We start from the raw sequence: 20,617 nt of genomic DNA, 5'->3' as shown, positions 1-20,617 counted from the left end.
GTACATAGAATCCAGAATGTGGCACCCCCTGGTTGAGGTCACCCAGAACACAGACTGATTGATTCCTCAGGATCCTTCAGTCTGTGTTCATAGGATTCTATCCTCCTGGGGCCAGCCCCTCCCATGGTTCAAATCCTTTGTATGAGAATCTGAGGAAGAAGCAAAAGCAGGTTATGTAAGATTTGCAGAGCTTGGGGAATGAGAACACTGAGGCATCAGAGAACCCTATGGAGCCAGAGAATGAGATGGAGTTCTATGGGTAAGTTGTCTGTAGGGACTCCAGCAGTTGTGGAATGGCCATTTGTGCCATTCATTGTTTCTAGACTGGAGAGGTTGCAGCTCAGGTTAGTATCCCTTTGGCCATGTAACTATCAGCATGCTTTGGGACTTTTGCATTCAGCTTTGCTAAGTGTGAATGAGACTGTTCCCTCTTCCAGCATTGCCCTGTCATCCTTAGGAGCATCAAGAGAAAAGTGATTCTCACCTTGAGATATGGGTCAGCTAGCCCTGGGCCTCTAGGATTCAGGCTGGGTTTTTACAGAGCTTATAGTTATAGTAAAAGAAGATAGAATGTCCTCTCCTTGGCTCTCCTGTCATACCTAGAGCTTATTTACCTCTGACTCTTTTTTATGTTTCCTCATTATCTTGGACAGAGCACAGGTGGGGAGAACCTTCTTTCTTTGGAGGGACATGGGTCCCTATTGCTCTTAGGGATTGTAGAAGTTGCTTATTTCTCCCTTTATAGGCTGTTCTTGGTTTATGGTCTTAGGAATACAACTGTCATGGCTGTATTGGGATCTTTCGTAGTTCTTCATGGGTTCCTGTCATAGGCAGGCTTAAAGGGGCCTTGAAGTAGGGGATGCAAAAGGAGCCTGCCAGGGGCTTATTCTGCAGAATTTGTTTGCAGAACCCTGCACAGCTGACTCTTGATGGAGCAGTTTCAGCTGAAGTAGGTATGTTGAGGCAGGGAAAAAAAGCAGGGGGATTGGGCCCTGCTGCAGCTGCACTTGGCGGACATTAAGATAATCTCTCTAAGGACCAAGATAAAGAGACCAGTGACTTCCAGATCCATCAACATCAGGTAGGGTAGGCTGATGGCTGACTTCCAGATCCATCAACATCAAGTAGAGTAGACTGATGGCTCAGGCTAATGTCTGATTACCATTTGCCCTTTTGACTCCCTGTCTGCTCATCCACACATCTCTGCTTTTACCTGTCACCTTTCTAGTGCACACTCCTCATCACCCACCCATCTCATGTGAAATAATCATTCATTGTTCTGTCTATGCACAAGTATTTGGGGGAAGTTAGTCTCTTGTGAGAAAGTGAATGTTGGCAAGCATATCCTGCTGCTCTGCTTGAAGCTGAAGTCCAATGAAGGAGACAGGTGATTAACATGTCACACATGTACATGTCTGCATGATAGGAGGTGTGCTATGCACAGAGCTTTGAGTTCTCAGTTCTGTGACTCATTTGCATGGCAGGTGGGACATCACATGTAGGAAGCTGCTTGCAAGGAGAATATCCAAGTGCAATTGTGAGCTTCACATTGTCATGGATTTTGGAAGCAAGTAGCCTTCTCCTCTCTTCCCTCAAACCCAATGAGGTCTTTGCCCAGTGAGCAGTTCTCGGTTCACAGAGACAGAAGCCTGAGTATCACCCTGACAGCCCTGTTTTCTCTGAGTGTTGCTGGGAAGTTCTTCCTTCCTGAAGATTAAAATCTGGAGCTGATAAGATGCGAGAAGGACTTTTGAGAGGATAGACGAGAGAGCAGGAGACTTAGGGCTTCAGGGAAAACAGTTCTCTCACCACCTCAACGTGGCCTGGCCATGCAGAGAGCATGCTGTGCAGTGCAGTTTTCCTTTTGAAGGAATGCTAGCAGAGTTCTGAAACCTCTTCTGAAAGAGCTGGTGTGCTAAATCTAAAGTCCTATGCCCGTGAAACACAAAGCCTGTGGGTGGTGCCGTGCATTATGCCTGTGTGCATTAGCCAGAGGAGACCACTTGGGATTTTTCTTCGAAGTTTCTACCTCTAAACAGGGTTTTTATTTCCCTAAAGTTTGGTGGGAAAGTTTCTGGCTTGCCTGGCTGAGCAGCATGCTCTTGGGATCCTCTGTATGTGCTTGCTCTTGTATGGAGTTCTGGACAAACCCTTCACTAAGAACACCATCTTGTAATGAACAGCTTATGGAAAGAAGGGAAGAAATATTAATAAGTACATGCTGAAGAAGTAGGAGGTGGTCACCCAGGAAAGGAACTTAGCAGACAAACTGCAGCATCACTTTGAAGTCCTTCAGATGAGGTAGGAGCCCAGGCCGGGGTGAGAGGGTGGATTCATATGTGTCCCCTGCACTAGGAATCTCTGTCTTTTAGGGGCTTTTGTTCACCAGCAAGGCTAAGAGCATCTGTCAGTAAAAGAAGAACTCAAAAGTTTTGTGCTGGACTAGTCAACAAGAACTTGTATCCAGGGGAAAAAAATATGTTTGCTACTCTTTGTGTCTGAGGCATTTTGACTCCTGTAGTCTCTACTATGTTCTGAGCACGCTGTCCTTTAACTCTCAGATATCTGCCTGCTTCTGCCTCCCATGTGACAGGATCTGAAGGTGTACACCTTCCCCGTCTGGCCAAAATTGCATTCCCAGGCTAGATTTTGCATGTTGCATGTGAGCAAGATGCATCCTGAGCAGGAGGACTGAGTTAGCCTCACGGCCTTGTCAGGTCTGTTTTATGTCTATGTTGTGATCCACCATTAACTCATCATGAATATAGTGCATATCACTCATATGCTAGTGACTATATGACGTTACTTTTGGAAAATGATGCCCCTGGAGTGTAGGAGAATGTCCTACTCCTAGTACAGAGAATAAACATTCCTTAGCTCAAATTCTGACATGTATTTAAGCCTTAGAAAAATCTCTAGGGTCAACTACTGTGTGACTCTTTTTTTCCTCGGGGTACAAACAATGATTTGAGGTAAAAGTTCAATATTGACTTTCTAGTACAATTCAGTGGGTGGGAGGTAGGGGCCTGGCAGCTGACATGGCAGTTACCCACCAGGCCTGTTATAACTGCTTTTCTCCTTTAGGCCTGAGAAACTGCTACATGAACTAGAAACTAGCCACAGCACAGGAAGAGTCTCCTGGAGAAGGAAGGATCAGCTGCATCAGGAGCCACCTGCTAATCCTCATCCCTAGCAATCATAGAATCCTTTGATTCGATAGTCTTTGTCATTTTTCCTTTTTCTTAGTGTGAATACACCACAGTTTTGTGAAGCCACTGATCCACCCAGGTTGTTTCTGGGTCTTGAGAACCTGAGTCGACTGCCCTGCCTTTAAATGTCTAAGGTCAGTTATAGGCACCAGGTCTGTGCTGCTAAATCAGCAGTGAGAGAATGCAGAAAGTTTTTATTTAGGTTTTTTTGGTTTTCGTTGTCTTGTTTTTATATTCACTTGTAATTGGGACATTGTATTCCTTATTATATTTTTCAGAATTTGCCAAGGCTATTCCATCTTTATATTGACTGCCTTTTGAAAGCCAGTTCTAAAATAATGTTTTTTTATGAATAAAAATTGCTTTCTAACTGTTCACTCTTAAGATCATCTTCTTTATTCAGGTCTGTTGTCCCAGGCCTGAAACACCAGAACTCTCAGACAGAGATATAACCTCTGTAATTCCCAGGAACCTGGGCTACATAGTGAGTTCCCAGCCAGCCAGGCCAACACAGGGGAAGGATGTCTTATGTGTGGATTTTGTGGCTTCAACCATGATTACACATTTTATGATGCAATAAATATCAAACTGTATGTAGTTCTGAACTACCCCTAAATTACACTATTCTATAACACACATAAGTATTGGCCCTGGAACAAATTAATCAGAAGTATATCCATATAGCTCTATAGCTTCTTTGGAAATGAAGTAATTCACTAAGGGAGTACAAAAGAAATGAGGAAAACCAGAGCTCAGGTTTTCTTGAAATAAAGATAACTACACAACAGAGATAGCGATGTTCTACGTCATGTTGGGGAGTTTGTTTATAGATGCTCTTGGCCTTGACCATGTACTTGGTGTGCTTTTATTGTTACTGTTGTTTAGAATTATTTTTATTATTTATGATAATGAAATTTCTATTTTTGTTGGTTTTGTTGTTGTTGTTGTTGTTGTTGTTGTTTATGAGACAGGGTTTCTCTGTGTATCCCTGGCTGTCCTAGAACTCACTATGTAGACAAGGCTGGCCTTGAACTCGGAAATCTGCTTGTGTCTGCCTCCCAAGTGCTGGGATTAAAGGCGTGTGCCACCACCATTTTTCCTAATGTTTCTGTAGCCCCATGCATGCAATTCACTCAGAAGCCAGAAGGGGGAATCATGTCTCATGTTATAGATGAGACACCTGTGTGTCCTCTGAAAGAGCAGTAATTACTTTTAAACCTATGAGCCATGCCTTCAGCTCTAGAACTTGACTTTTGTCCTTCTGACACATGTGCTGTATTAGGTGGACAGGGTCATCTACAAATACATGGAGACATCTCTGGAGACGTGTAGGAAGTGGTGCATGAGATAGGCTTGTAATTGTCTTAGGCTGCCAGGCATCTATGCAGGGCTCTGGTGTCTCCAGTGATCTCCATGGTTTCAGAATCATAGTCTGGGATCCTTGCTTCATCTGTGCATCAACTGCCATGCATGTCTATAACTCTCGATCTGATGCTCTCATGGAAATCAGTGGTATGTGTTCTGACTGGGGACTTTTATTTTCCTTTTGAACCCCAGGAACTATAGAGCACAGGATAGCTGGCTCAAAGCATCATGTGATAGACACGTTACATGAATGTGGCCATCAGGATTCTGTAATTGAGACATTTGTGAGGCTAAAACTTATCTAAGAAGTCTTCAATAGCTCTGAGGTTTCCCCTCTTTATTGCCTGCTTCCGGGTAGACTCAAAAAGCAGATTCCTGTCACCAAGTCAAGGCAGTCCCTGTGCCCTGTAGATTTTGTACTACATCTTAGAGCATATTTGCCTGGACAATGATGAGAAAAAATGTTTTCAGGAAAGTGTAATGCCTCATTCTGTCATCCATGTGCCTCTGATACGGGAGCAATCTACCCCACCACTCAGAGCCAAGGAATTTCCTTGCACAGCACTACCACTCCTAGAGACACCAGCTGCAAAGTATCAGGGACCTGAACATGTAAGCATTTCCCCAGGCTGGCAACAGCAGGCTTTTGGAAGACAACATCATCTGATCACTAGAAAATGGATTGAATGTCCAGGCAGAGGATTTGAACAAATGCTCCAATCAGTTCTTAGGCTTCCAATAATTCTTTCGCCTTGCCAGGAGATTTTGATATCTAGGATCCATGCAGCACAGAAGGGCAGTGCAAGTCATTATCCTGGAGGATTTGCTCCTGAGACAATGTGCTCGGCGTGCTTGAGTTATTCAGTGGGGTCGGCCCAAGGTCAGGAAGATATGCTCATGGCCACAGCTCCCTCTGGAGCATCTTTGGGCATGTTCTCCTTATGTCTCCTGCCCACATGGATTACTCTTGTTGTCCTTCCTCCCTGTAGAGTGATGTAATGGGAAATAGAGATCTGATTCCTCTACCTTGTTCTGCATACCCCAGGGTCACTTCTGTAATAGCCCAGGGGGGTTAATTCTCTCCATCCTGCAAGAAACAAGTCTATCCTGGTTTGATTTCACATGATGTGTTCCTGTGAGCTTTGTGTACAGGTCAGTGTGTGACATTCTGGGGATTAGTCTGCATGGACCAGTGTGATGGCAGAAAGGAACAAACCACTGAGTGTGACATCACCCCTAAGTACCTTCTGGGTCTCAGCAGCTCTGCAGCCACCTCCCACTCCCACCCACCCTACTCACCAAGCATGATGCACTGATATAAATGCCGTGTGCCATTCATTCTCCCACCCTATGGCTTTCAGGTCATGCTGTTGCATCCAGGACCCTTTTCCTGTACACAGGTTCTGTGCAGCAGCAGTGCCATCAAGGTGAAGAGAGAAGTTCTGCTGACACTGGTGGGTAGTCTTCTGGCTTCCTGTCTGTCTATGGCCACTTCATTTTAGACAGAGACTGCTTAGCATGTGCCCTGAACAGAGGGCCAGACCATTCTTCCTTCCTACACATGTGTCTGCCATCCTACTTGCTAAGTTTATGAGCTGGGCTTCCAGGAATGTTCTCCTTTGTTGACAACTGCTTAGAGATCTTGGTAGCCATTGCTACAAATCCTGGCCTTTGCTTTCTTTTGTGAGAGAGGATTTCTAGCCATGTTCTACCCTTACCTGCCTCATAGGTAAGGGAAATTTGCCAATGTGATTCCAGTTTCATGTCATGGCGACCATTAAGGTCAGTGCAGTTCAGATGATTCAAATAAGAGATTTTTTTTTTTAATGAGAGGGAGAGAGAAAGAGAGAGAGAGAAAGAGAAAGAGTCAATGATTTCATTAACTAATTTACTACATAACAGCATTTCAACACAATGGTTCAGGGAATCACATGTTATCAGATCTTTGCACACCTGATACATGGTACACTAAATGTTTGCATCTGGGGTAACCATTAACATCATCTTTACTGAAAACACAGTCTAAATTCACAACCGCCCCTCTAACCTGTGTCTTTGATTTGACGGGACTGGTGATTGAACACAGGCCCTCACTTACCTTCTGTGGCTCTTTGTGACTCCTCTCACGGCTCTATGGCTGTGTACAGCTAGTGCTCCTACAATGGGCACCTGCCCCAGCTGTCTGCTCGGTCTTCAGAGTTAGGAAGCACTTTATTCAGGGTGGGGTTTAAGGTAGAGCAGTGGGTGACTGGAGTTGACAAAAGCTTGAAGAGTTTACTGTGAGCATAATATCAATGCGATTTCATTATAGAGTCTTGGTGAACACTAAGTCCAGAGTGCTTCAGATGAATAGATAAGGCTTGTTTTGACAGATGAGCAGGGATTCCATTAGTAGATTTTTTACATAACACAGCATCCCATTAACTGTAACTGGTTTCATCTTAGTTACCACATCAGAGTCACCAGCCATCATTTATCCCTCCCCACAAATTCTGTGCCACCTTTACCCCAGCATATCATGCTTGTAGGATAGACTGTAGGTGGAACATTTTGTGACTGGGTTGGTTCCAAACTCTACACTGGATGTCTTGCATGGTTAGAGGAGATGTCCTGAGCAGAATCTGTATCCCCCATTACTAAGGGCCTCGGTTTCTACCTCACCCGCAAGTAACCCTAACTATTCCAGTTTTCTCTCCCAGTATTCTCTCTCTCTCTTCACCCTCTCCTCACCTTTACCATCCTTTTCTGGTCCCACCATCTATTCTGGTCAGAAATAGAATAGTGTGTCTACACTATTCTATTTCTCTTTCCTAAGGAGATCCATATATCCCTCCTTGAGCCCTCTTTGTTACTTAGCCTCTCTGATTCTGTGGATTATAGCATTATTGGTCTTTACTTTGTAGGTAATATACACCGATAGGCGAATACACACCACATTAATCTCTCTGGGAGTGAGTTATCTTGCTTAGGATGGTTTTTATCTAGTACTTGAGCTGGTTGGGTCACAATGATCTCTATTCCAGTTCCAGGACTTCTGACACAGTCTACTGACCAGAATCCTGGAACAGTCCTACATGTATAGTATATACATGCAGAGGCATACCCCCAACACAAACCTAAATAAATAAACCTTAAACAACCAGGTTCCCATGCCATACAAACTGCTCCAGTGCCACACAGGCCTGGATGACTTCTTTAGCACACACCTCATCAGAAATGAGAGGACTGTGATAGTGTTCTACATCTGAGTGTGATATTATTCCTCACATGAGTATGAACACTTCTCCATTGCTGATGGGAGTGCAAGCTTGAACCCTAAGGAAGACAAGTAGTGTCAACTAATGCAATCTCTCTTGGGACATCTCAGAGACTGAACCATGAACCAAAGAACATACACAGGCTAGACCTAGGACCCTCGCATGTATGCAACAGATATGTGTCTTGGTCTTCATTTCAGCCCCACAACAACTGGAGTACAGGCTGCCCCTGAATCTGTCGCCTGTCTGTGAATTTCTTACCCCTAGCTGGGCTGACTTGTTTGGCTTCAGTGGGAGAGGGTACACCTTTTCCTGAAGAGACATGATGTGCTAGGGAGGGCTGATACCATGTGGGGCCTCTACCCTCTCAGAGAAAAGGGGAAGAGCAGGGGGAAGGAACTTTATGAGGGTGGGATTGGGAAGAGGGGACACTGATAGGAAAATAAAGTGAATAAATAAATTAACTGATGGGTAAACAATACAAAACAAAAACTACCAAGGTCCCATGCCATTCATTCTGTCCCTGTGCCAAATGGGCCTGGCTGACTCATTTAACCCACTCGCTGACTCATTTAACACACTCATCAGACATGAGTGGAATATGACAATGGTCTAAGTCTGAGGGTGTACCATCACTTGGGGTTGACATTAGAAATAAACCAGGTCCTGGAGAGTTCACTCTGGTTAAAAGCAAGGCTCCTATTCCAGAGGATCTGGGTTCAATTCCTAGCTCCTATACTGCAGCTTACACCAGTTCTTAACTCCAGTTTCAGGCCTTCACACAGACATACATAATAACAAAATAAAAAATGAACATAAAACTAAATAAATCTAAAAATTTCAAAGATTAAAAAAAAATTTGTGTAGTAGTAGTACACACCATTATCCCAGCACTCTGGAGCCAGCAACAGACAGATGTCTGTGAGTTCCTGTCCTATCTGGAATTAGAGAGTGATTTTCAGGCCTGTCAGGGGTACAAAGCAAAACCCTATAGAAGAAAAGGAAGAGGAGGAGAATCAGGAAGAAGAGAGGAGGAGGAGGATCAGGAAGAGGAAGAGGAAAAGAAGCAGGAGAGGGAAAAGGAGGTAGAGGAAGAGGAGAAAGAATAAACTCCATGACCGTAATGCTCAGGCTTACCAGTACTGCTACTACAGTTTCACATTTCCATTCATTCTCCTCGACATCTACCCATCTCTTCTGTTCTTACCCACACATAATCCTAAATCCCCAATTCCCCTCCCCATTCCCCTCTCTCTCATTATCCTCACTCCTTCTGCTCTTATGACTATTTTATCCCCAAGCATGCTCACTTGTGCCTTCCTTCTTCTTTAGCTTCTTTAGGTCTGTGGAGTGTAGGTTGGGTATCCTGGATTTGATGGCTAATATCCAAGCCGACTAAGGAGTCTACTTGGGAGAAAGAATGGGTAGCATAGGGAGATCAAAGAGAGGCAGAAGGAATCTGGACTTCCACCTCAGTGTAAACTAACAAAAAAGTAATGGTTCTGGAGAAGGTGCAGTGAGTCCTGGGCAGGGGATGTGAAACTTCCTGGAGGAGGTGTACTTGAGCTGGGCTTTCCAGGAAAAGGGCACAGGAAATGGAGGCTCAGGAAAGCTAATGAATGTCCCTGCTTATCACAATTACTTAAAGTTAAGGAATGCAAAACATTAGTTTGTGCATCCTCAAAGCCAGTTGCTGACAAGGCCAGTGCTGTTATATTGCAAGCTCCTAGGTATTATGCTTACTGGGCATCAGGGGTATAACATGGGGATAGAAGAAGAGCATCAGGAATCAGGGAGTGAATATGATTTTCCAGGTTAGGGCATGGCATCACAGCACTTCACTCCCGGTTGTTTATTTTAGGTGCAGTGGCTATCATGGAGAAAAATATGCCTCTGGCTATGACACCTTATGTTCTCACACTTCCTTTGACCAGCCTTTCCAGAGAGTAGCTTTCCTTAGCTTTCTGACCGAACAGGTCTGGTAGCAGGCATTCTTCTAGTGCAACTGAAACAAACATCGGAGGCAGTGGATCAAGACAGAGACTGATCTCATGGCCAGCACATGGGGGTGTTGGTCTTTCAGTTGTGTGAATTGTTCAGTCTGTTGACCATCTTCTGACCCTGCCTGACTTTTTAATCCACAAAATATGTACCTAGAATTGTGGATCCATGTTCTGCCTGCCACTTGGGAGACTGAATGCAGGGAGTTTGACCGCACGTATCTCACCCCAAGGCCAGGCAGGTGCTGGATTTCAGGGAAGTGCCCAGACACTGCTCTGGGGAGGGAAAGTGCAGTCTGAGATGTGGGAAGAGCTGGAGCTAAATCAGGTATCCCTGGGCCTACAACAAGGCTGAGGGGGGGTCTCATACCCTTGGACATCCAGGCAGGCACTGCTGGGAGTTGAGGAAGAGCCCAGAACTGAGTCAGGAGATATGCAGGCTGAGGACAGTGTCCAGCCTGGGGGCTGGGAAGGGAGAACTCAGGCTGAGCTCAGTGGTGATCATCCTTAGCTTGACAGCAGTTGTCTGGGAGTGCAGATGGGCCTTCTACAGGGAGATTTGGCTGCAGCTCTGTAGGTGAAAGTCTTTTCTATATAACCATGACGGTGGTAGATGAAGGAGATAGTCCACGTTTTATCTCTATTGTTATTCATAGCCTATTAATGGAAAATAAATGCATACCATATATTACCAACTTCTCAGGGTGAACCCGAGGTTGAATATCTTTTTCAAGGAGGAATGTCTGGGAAGTGATGACTTGTAGGCTAAGACAATGTGCTGCTCCCTCAGAAGACCCATAGGGTGCTTAACAATCATCTATAACAGGGTATCAGATTTCCTCTTCTGGCCCCTGAGGGCATGTAAAGGGGCCACAGACAAAAGTCAGACAAAGACCAATTCACCTCAAATACATTTTTAGAAAACAGCACACAAATCTAAGGTCACTTTTCATGACTTGGAACAGGTCATTATACCTGTCCTGTCATTAACACACATGCTGGTATATTTCTCAATAATGAAATTATAGGGTCAATAATGAAACTATATAAATATATAATTAGTCTATATATTAGGGGTAGCAAAATACATGAGAGCAAGGATGAACTATGATACTGATTATATCATAAAGTGTGGATATGTGGAGCAGATGTGGAGCAGACCATATTATCCACACGCAAGACAGCATCCATTTAAGTACCCTGGGTGGCTGAGAATTGACTATGTAGCCAAGACTGCTTGGAAATTACTGGGATCCATCTCTGCCAGTGAGTTCTGTGAAATCTATGGTTATAGGAGTAGGAAAGCACACCTGAATAAAGAAGATGGTCTTAAGAGTGAAGAGTTGGAAAATAATTTATTATTCATAAAACATACATTTTTAAATGGACATTAAAACAGCAGAGCAAATAGCCTTACCAATTTTTAAAAAATCTCTATAAGAAAATGTAAACCAAATCTCTATAAGAAAACTTAAAGCGAAAACATCCAAATGAGAAAAAAACAAACCAACCCCAAACACTCGCTGCTGACCAGTGTCCTGTGCCTGGTCTGCCACAGTTAATGGCTTGGCAGTCACCCCAGTTCTCTCAAGAGGAATTGTGAGAAAATCAAAGGGAAGCAGACCTAGAAGAAGGCTGGTGGCTCACTGGCTCCATAAAATTAGGGCCTATTCACACTGAGGAAATAAGTGTAAAATAAGACACGTTAAAGCAAATCCATCCAAGGGATCCTGTGGTTTGTGGGGATGGGGCTCTGCAGGTGGCTCCTGATGCAGCAGGTCTTTCTGCAGGAGGCTCTGTTCCAGGGCTGGGAAAATTTTCATCTCATGCAGCAGTTTCTCAGACCTGGAAAAGGAAGACAGTTAATCCACTGGTTGCTCAACATGAATCATTTACCTGAAGTCATTGTTTATACTCCAGTGAATAACATTCACACAGTAGCTGGGCCTACAAATATTCTCAGCCTTACACACTGGTCAGAATTTGATATAGGTACTGTATGAACTCTATTCTCCTAGAAAGCTCTTGCAATCCAGGGGCATCATTTTGTAAAGGTAGCCAACCATAGTCAACAGCAGATGAGTGATATACAAGTTATTGATGGTGAGTTAGTGATGGACCGCAGTATTATGTAGAGAGACTTAACACAGTCTTAGATCCTTGGTACCTGAACAAAGTCATGAGGATAGCTCAGTCCTGCTCAGAAGGCACCATGCACTCAAGTAACATGTACAATAGAGCCTGTGAGGCAGGAGCAGCAATTCTCCAGTGATGTATCTGAGAACAATGGCCCTGCATAGGCCCTGGAAACTGCATAACCTATTGTTATCTATAGGGTCCTTTTCACAGAAATGGGTGGTCACTGGAGAGAGCACCATAAATGGATTGAATCTGTTCCCTACAAATGTAATTTCAGCCAGAGATGTAGGTGTACACCTTAAGATTCCATGACTTGGGAGAGAAAATAAGTGAGTTCAAGGGAAGCCTGGTAAGGACATAGATAGCTATTGGAGGTGACAGAGGCAGTCACGCTGGCACACTCACAGGGAGGAAGAAATATCTCTCTGCTTTCTTGGATGGATTTCTTAATTACTAGACTAGCACAATATTTTGAGGTATTCCTCTCAGGGTACTGTCCCCTTAGTCTTGCTGATGAACAGAAGCCCATAAAAGACAGAGATCCAAGGTACAGGGATCCAGGTGGCTCTACCCTCTCCTCCCATCCTGGGCTCCTACCTCAAAGTGATGCTGCAGCTTCTGTGCTGACGCCTTTTGCTTGATGGTCAGCCCCTTCTGCTTCATTACTGCAGCATTTCCTCCATGCGTTTCATGTGCTGTTCATTAGAAGATGGTGCCCTTAGTGAAGTGTTATATACACGGGCGTGCATAGACTTTCATAGAAAAGCAACCATGTATAGAGGAACTCAGCACGGCAAACAGGAAACTTTTTTTTTTTTGCTTTTTTTTCATTAGATATTTTCTTTATTTACATTTCAAATGATATCTCCTTTCCCGATTTCCCCTTCAGGGGGAAAAAAACCCTGTTCCCTCCCCCCTCCCCCTGCTCACCAACCCACCCTCTCCTGCTTCCTGGCCCTGGCATTCCCCTACACTGGGGCATAGAACCATCACAGGACCAAGGGCCTCTCCTCCCATGATGACTGACAAGGCCAACCTCTGCTACATATGCAGCTGGAGCCATGAGTCCCACCATGTGTACTCTTTGGTCTGTGGTTTAGAAGAAAAACATTTTTCAAGTAGAGACTGACCCAATGTTCTCACCCAATGTTCTCATCTAGCCAATGCATACATGCATGAAACAGTACATACACATACACTCACTCTCTTTCTCTGTCTCTCTTCCTCTCTGTCTCTCTTCCTCTCTCTCTCACTCATTCACTCACTCACACATACAAACAAGAACTGAGCAAAAAGCAACCTCATGTTAGAAAAGCATGGGAGTTTAGACTAAGCATGCCAGCTCCTTCAGAAGAAGTTCAGAACTCTGCTGTCTATCCCTAGGGGAATGAATCTGCTGTGGGAGTATATTGTGCTTGGCCAGACTACAGAGAGGTAATTTAAGAACTTTTCCCCTGAATCCCCAAATCTCCAACCACTCCTGAATCCCCCGCTTTTTTTATTGGATATTTTCTTTATTTATATTTCAAATGTTATCCCTATCCTGGTTTCCCTCCCTCCCGGAAACACCCTATCACATCCTCCCTCCCCCTGCTTCTATGAGGTGTTCCTTCACCCACCCATCCACTCCTACCTTCTTACCCTTGATTCCCTTATACTGGAGCATCTATCAAACCTTCATAGGACCTCTGAATCCCCTTTAGTTTTTCCTGCATCCCTAGTCAGGTAGTCACATCCAGACTGGAAGCTCCCGGAAGGGAGAACTCTCCAGTAACACAGGCTGAAGAGATACTACGCAGGCTTCTACCAGTGTGAAGAAAGAATTGGGCAAAGGGAAGAGACCTCCTTGGGTTGCAGGAAGAAAGAAGAAGTTCAAAGAGCACACAAGTATTTGACAGTTGCACTAGGCTGTTTCAACAACTGGATTCTCACAGTGATGTCCTATGACCCATGCCATGAAACTGACTCACAGTACACATAACCCTTTCTGCATTCTATCCGTAGTACCCTAGCTATCATGAGTGTATGTGTACACATGAGACATGTTATTTGCCCATCTCTCTCACTGATCTGCAGCTTCAAGCAGGGCAGCAGGATATGCTTGACAATGATTCAGTTTCACACAAGAAGCTATTTTCCCAGAATCTCTGTACATAGACAGAGAAATGAACAATCATGTTAATGTGATGGGTGGCTGGATGGGAGTGTGGATTGCAAAGGTAATGGGTGAAAGCAGAGGTGGGTCAGTGAGCCGACCTCAAGTCCCAATGGGAAATGTGAGACATTATCAGTACCCAGATGCCTCTCCATACTTTTGGTGCTGAGTCTGTGGGTCACTGACCTCCTCCTGTGGCTTTTTATACTTTGACTTCAATTCTTCCAAGTGCTGCAGTAGAGCACAATCCACCTGCATTTTTTGATTCTCCTCCATCAGAATTTCCACATACTTCTTCATCTTAATCAGCTCAGTCAGGAAGGAGTTGTGCAGGTTACTGGAAACACTCTCTGCATAGTAAGCCTCTCCCAGTTTCCTGTCACCCCTACTTCAGGGCACCATTAACCCCAACAGGACTCAGGTTCCCATGAAGGACTAGAAAGGAGACCAATGCAGCCATGACAGCTGTACTCAAAAGACCCAAAATAAAGAGAACAGTGAAAGCAGAAAAGAAAAAAATGAATATTGAACTCCCCAACACCAGTAGACATCCATGCCCCTCGAAAAGAAATTGGAATCTCAAGGTAATAGGGAAACATCAAAAAAGTAGTGGGTAAATAACCTCAAGGTAGGAGAGGTAACTAAGGGGAGAACATAATTAACAAGTGTTCCACAGCAATGAGCTCTGTAAAAACATGTCTAAAACCCAGAGCCAAGGGCTGTTTGAAATCATTGTAATCTCAAGGAGTAAGAGTCACCCAGTGACAGAGACTAAATATTTTTTAACCTTAAACATTATGTCATTATTTTTATCTATATACTGTATGTTCAATGCCCTACTAATAAGTAGGCATCATTTTGTAAAAGTAACCTTCCATAGTCAACAGCATATGAGCAATAAACAAGTTATTCATGATTAGTAACACATGTACCACATCATTTTAAGATAGAGTACAGCTTTGCAGTCTGTGCACCTGAACAAGGTCATGAGGCTAGCTCAGCCCTCCTGCTTGGATAGGATGCATCCTACACTCAAGCAACTTACTAGATTAAGATAGAGCAGTTAATGCTGGAGCAGCATTTCTCCGGTTGTATGACTGAGTAAAATGGCCTGTGCACAGGCTTCAGTACCAAACAGGAAGCTGTATTTCCTTAGGCCTAGAGCTGAGAAAGCACAACCTGGCTCTCAATGGGAGTCTGGCACAGAACATTCCCTTGAAGGTTCTGATCGTCTCTGCAGTGGAGGTATCTGCCTGGGTTCATCCTGGACATTTCTTAAGTTATATTACCCATAGAATCCTTTTTCACAAAAATGGGTAAACATGGCAGAGGGCACTGTTAATGGAGTGGATTCTGTTCTGTAAAGAGGATGCTGGGAATAAAATATGAATACAGCCAAGCATGAAGGTGTCCATGTTAAGATCACATCAAACTGGGGGCAGAAGCAGGAAGGTCTCTGTGAGTACAAACACAGCCTGCCCCAAGCACACAAGAGAGCAGAGAAGGTAGTCACCACAGCTCAGTCATACGGAGGATCAAATATATAGTTACCTAAACAGAAGTTCTAATTGAATAGACCAGCACAATTCATACAATTTTTCTTTCCCTAGAAGAGGCTCTAAGACTTCCTGATTAGCAGAAGCCCATAAAACCCAGAGGTTTCAGGTACAGTGGACCTAGGCGGCTCCACACACTCCCCCCAGCCTGGGCTCTTACCTTTTCTGGAGGACCTCAAAGTGATACTGCAGTTTTCCTGTGGAATCCTTCTCCTGGATGCCCAACTCCTTCTGCTTGTGTCCATCCTGCAGCAATTCCTCCATTTTTTCTAGATCCTATTTATTAGAAGACTGCATTCTTAGTGAACGGTTGTACCCAGGCATGCACAGACATTAATACAAGACCAACCAAATGATAGGGATTTCAAGAGCTTTCAGGCAACCCAGATAATCCATAAGCTTCTACAGTATGCTTCTAGGGAGGTAAGACATCATGTTTCAAGGTAGGAATTTATGGGGGGGAAAAAAAACCAATGTTCAGCTCTATCCAATGCACATAGGCATGATGTGCTTACACTGCTGACAGATTTCATGCAAGGTGAGCATGGGAGTTTAGACCAAGCATACCAAGCCTTTGAGAAGCGGTTCAAAACTCTGGTATGCATCTCATGGGAAGTACAACTAGGTGGAAAGCTTTGCTTTACAGAATTATGTTCAGATGGCAATAAAACTTTCTCCTCAGAATCCTCACATACCCATCCCCCTTTCCAAGCCCTTCATGTCATTCAGAAATTCCTGTTCATACAGTCAGCCCCACACTATAAGCTCAAGGAAAGGAGAACTCTCTAGAAACACTCACAGATAACAGGGCAGTAGAGCTGCTACTTAGGGTTCTATCCGTGTGGATCAAGAACTGAGCCATGGGAAGAGACTTAATTGAATTGCAGGATAAAGGAGAAGGCCACATGCCATCTAATGGACACCATTGAGAAGCACCCATTTGTCATTTGCTCAGGGCTCTTCTTCCTGCAAGGTGCTTTTCACCTGTGATGTCATATGTCTCCTGACATGCAGATGAGTCACAGGATCCAGAAATCCCTCAAAGCTCAAGTCTTCACACCCAACTTTTCATGGCAACATGTATATGTCTGACATGTTATTCGCCAATCTCCCTCATTGAACTGCAATTTCAATAGAGCAGCAGGGTACACTGCATATGATTCAGTTTCTTGCAAGATAGTAACTTCCCAGATTACTTGTGTATAGACAGAAAATGAAAAGTCACATTAATGTGGTGGATGGCTGGTTGGGAGTGTGGATTAGAAAGGTGAGGGGTGGAAGCAACACAGAGTCCAAAGGGCAAATGATGAGGGACACTAGCCTGACCCAGCTGCCTGTCTCTACTTGCTGCTGCTGGGTCCAGTGGTTGCTGCTCTTGTCCTGTTAGTATGTAGAGGTCAATTTCATTTTCCTTAAGTGCTGCTATATGAGGGTACATTGCTCCTGTATTTTCTCATTCTCCTGGCTCAGCATGCCCATTTTGTTTTTTGTCAGAGACTGCTCCATCAGGGGCTGGCCATACGGGCTGCAGGAAACACACTTGCATAGTCAGACTCTGCAGCCTCCTCCTGCCACTCCTACTTCCAGATCCCATTAACCCTACCATATCCCAGATTCCCCTGAAGACCTAGGAAAGAGCCCCATACAGCCATGAGAGCTGCATTGTAAAGATCAATAACAGAGAGCAGACAAATCAGGAAAGAAGAATAATTCTGAAGTCCCCTCCAAAGAAGGGATTATCTACCTGTCCTTGACTGTCCAAGGTATTGGGGAAAACCAAAAGTAGGGGGCAAATATCTTCAAAGTAGGACAGGGGAGACAAGGGGAGGGAGGGCATTCTTTTTTGTTTTGTTTTGTTTTTTGTTTTGTTTGTTTTTTGGGTTTTTTGTTTTTGTTTTTTGGTTTTTTTTTGTTTGTTTGTTTTTGTTTTTGTTTTTGTTTTTGTTGTTGTTTTTTGAGACAGGGTTTCTCTGTATAGCCCTTGGCTATCCTGGAACTCACCCTGAAGACCAGGCTGACCTTGAACTCAGAAATCAGCCTGTCTCTGGGAGGGCATTCTTTACAAGAGTTCCTTAACAATTCACTCTGTAAAATCCTACTGAGACAGAGGACCAAGGTTACCAGACAGTCATCTCCTGGTGTGAATTACTTTTCTATCTAAAGGCTCTTGAACATGGCAGGACACTGCTGGGAGGGATGGCAGTCTCTTTTACACTTAGCTAAACTGAGTCCAAAAGACCTAAGTTGTGCTGATGGCTAAGAGGCAAAGGTGATAGAATTGGATACTCCATTCCAGAAACAAAGAAAAACAGAAATGACTATTCTACCCTGTCATGGGTGCCTGACAGGCACTTATCTATAGAAGCCAGTCTCCTCAAACATCTTGAAGTACTTGAGACCTCAGTGTTCTTCTTGTTCAAGGTCTGCAGTTCTGACATGATGTGCTTTTGCTACAAATTCGAATTCTCACAATACTTACTTGGCCTGTGGTAGAGCCTGGCCCTAGGATGATAGAATCCCATAAACGCAGGCCTGTAAGATCATTCTGGCTGTGCCCAAGACTCCCTCAGGCCAGGACCCGCCACATCTGGACTTATTTAATGCCACATTCTGGTGCTGTGTAACCTTGTTATCCTGGTCCCAGTGTTGCAGAGCCTAGGTATCCAGATTGAGGGTGATGTGGGTGCATGAACTCACTCAATAGGCTTGGAGGGACAGTCTACCCCATTGTAATCTCAGGAGTCTATGACACAGGTCTTGGCCCAGCAGAAACTTGTGATTTCATTTCTCCTGTTTCCAAATCAGGGTTTTCATATCCTGGGTACTGAAGAAGTAGACATTGCACATAATTCTGGTTGAGACCCCAGCATCAGGAGAGCTTTATAAACTGCTGGAGGGATTTAAATGTTATGAAAATGTGACCACACAGGTCAAGAACAGTGCTGTTGCCTGGGAGGCAGAGGCGGGCGGATTTCTGAGTTTGAGGCCAGCCTGGTCTATAGAGTGAGTTCCAGGACAGCCTGGGCTACACAGAGGGACTCTGTCATTAAAAACAAAACAAAACAAAAACAAAACAAAACAAAAAAAGAACAGTGCTGTTTAAAGAGGGGCTCCCAGACCTAAGCACAGTCATCACCTTGAACGTGTGAGATAGACATCCTCAAGCCAAGAAGCAGATCTCTGAATCCCAAAATCTGGAGGGACACAATCATGTAAACACATAGTTGCATGTGCAGGTGTTCACATGTTCCAACACACACACACACACACACACACACACAGGGGTTGAGTTACGGGGAGAGAAGGAGACAGTCAAAAACAGGGAGAAAGAGAAAGAAGAGAGTACAACGGGAGGCAGAAGAAATACATGGAGCAATACTGTCTGAGTATAATGCAAAAGACCAGAGGAGAATAGCGATGACCCCAGGCCTTGTACTCAAGCACTCACAGGGGAAGAAGTAGTACCAGGCACTTCCAGGTGCTACCAGGAGCTTTCAACTTTCAATCTCCTGCCAGGCAACTAGAAGACTTAACACAAACTCACAACAGCTGGAATCTCACATAATCCATCACTTGTCAAGGCCATTCCAAATGCATGTTGGGAACGCACTCTCCACTGCCTCAATCCCTGAGTAGTGTCAGTCATACCACAGGCTCTAGTTTTTATTAGAGGAAGTTGAAGACCATTTCCCATCTCACTCCTGCACAAGCTTCAAATACGGTTCTCCTCTGAGAAGTATTTATGAACAAGAGGTTAGACACGGGCATCCTGGAGGGGCAGACTCCTAGAACTTAAAACCATAACATAAGGGTGACATTGCAGACCCAAGAATTCCAGTACCACAGAATTTGAGACAATGAATACCTATTTTCCAAGGATTCTTCACTGATGAGATTCAGGAGATTTTGCAATTCATTTCTTTCAGTTGTCAGCTTCTGAAGCTGTGTGGTCAGCCTCTCTGTTTCCTTCTTCACCTGCTTCTTGGTAAGGATGGGTGCGGGGGGTAAAGGCTGTCTGCCAGCCTCTGTAGGTGGAAGACCACAAGTGAACTTCCATAGTTAGAAGGCATAAAGGTTGGAAAAAACCAACCTGAGTCTTAAAGAGACCATGCCTGCAAATCAGTGACATCCCAAAGATTTTGGCCCATGCTTCAGATGCTTCCTGTGTGGATCTCAGCTCTCCCATCCCTCTGTAGAGAGGGGAGTACCAAAGCATTCAGGTGTTTCCTCTGCCTCCCTACATATGCTTATGATGACCGCACAGATTGTCTCTCCATGCTTATTAACAACTGCACAGGGGGCACTTTGGCTTCAGAGCCCTCAAGCCTGTGGTTTCAGAAGCCAGGAGAAAATGGCACAGTCCATAAGCAGTCAGCTGCTGTGGAGATGCCCAGATCTTCTACTTTGTTCTCTAGGCAAATGATTAGATGAGAAATTCATGCAGGGGCAGAACAGGATCAACAGACTGATCAATTCACCCCACTGGAAGACCAACCTGCTCCATCCCTGAGCTGGCAATAGAATCTCTCTGTCTTGGTCCACTGCCTCTGACAGTTGTTTGGCTGTACTAGAGAAAAGGCTGCCACCCACAACAGCTGACTCAGAAACCTCAGAAGCTACTCTCAGTGAGAGTGTCAGAGTTCTCATAACTTAGGGTCACATAGACAGAAGCTTATTTGTCTCCCAGCAACTACTGTCAGGATTCCACCGCACCTAAATGGCCAGTAGCAGTAAACTTCAGTGATGTCTGGCCCTAAAGTTGGAAACCTGAGTCTGTCTCTTATCCTGATGGACTCCTTTTCCCCATGGTGTACACAATTCCTTATAAGAGTAAAAGCTGTGAGCTCACAAGCTTTGGTCTTACAGACCCTGGCTTTGGACTGGACAAAATAATATTTTGGGATCCTTGACTTTCTTCAGGAGTTAGGATAAGCAC

At 44.4% G+C, this 20,617-nt stretch overlaps 1 long non-coding RNA gene and 1 pseudogene across 1 annotated transcript in view; one reads left to right on the top strand and one right to left on the bottom strand.

The window, feature by feature from the left end:
* The first annotated feature begins 5,865 nt into the window (after nucleotides 1-5,865).
* The window catches only part of LOC116084684, a 56,304-nt pseudogene continuing 41,552 nt past the window's right edge, over nucleotides 5,866-20,617 (top strand).
* LOC116084685 overlaps nucleotides 11,168-20,617 on the bottom strand; it is a 21,047-nt gene continuing 11,597 nt past the window's right edge. The window contains exons 3-5 of the long non-coding RNA XR_004116219.1: nucleotides 15,842-15,957; nucleotides 12,568-12,665; nucleotides 11,168-11,676 (exon numbers count right to left, since the gene is read on the bottom strand). This is a non-coding gene — a long non-coding RNA (uncharacterized LOC116084685). The remainder of the gene's footprint in view (nucleotides 11,677-12,567; nucleotides 12,666-15,841; nucleotides 15,958-20,617) is intronic.

The sequence above is a fragment of the Mastomys coucha genome, unplaced genomic scaffold (assembly GCF_008632895.1).
Source record: "Mastomys coucha isolate ucsf_1 unplaced genomic scaffold, UCSF_Mcou_1 pScaffold9, whole genome shotgun sequence".
Taxonomy (NCBI): Eukaryota; Metazoa; Chordata; class Mammalia; order Rodentia; family Muridae; genus Mastomys; species Mastomys coucha.
This window is presented reverse-complemented; position numbering and strand designations above follow the sequence as displayed.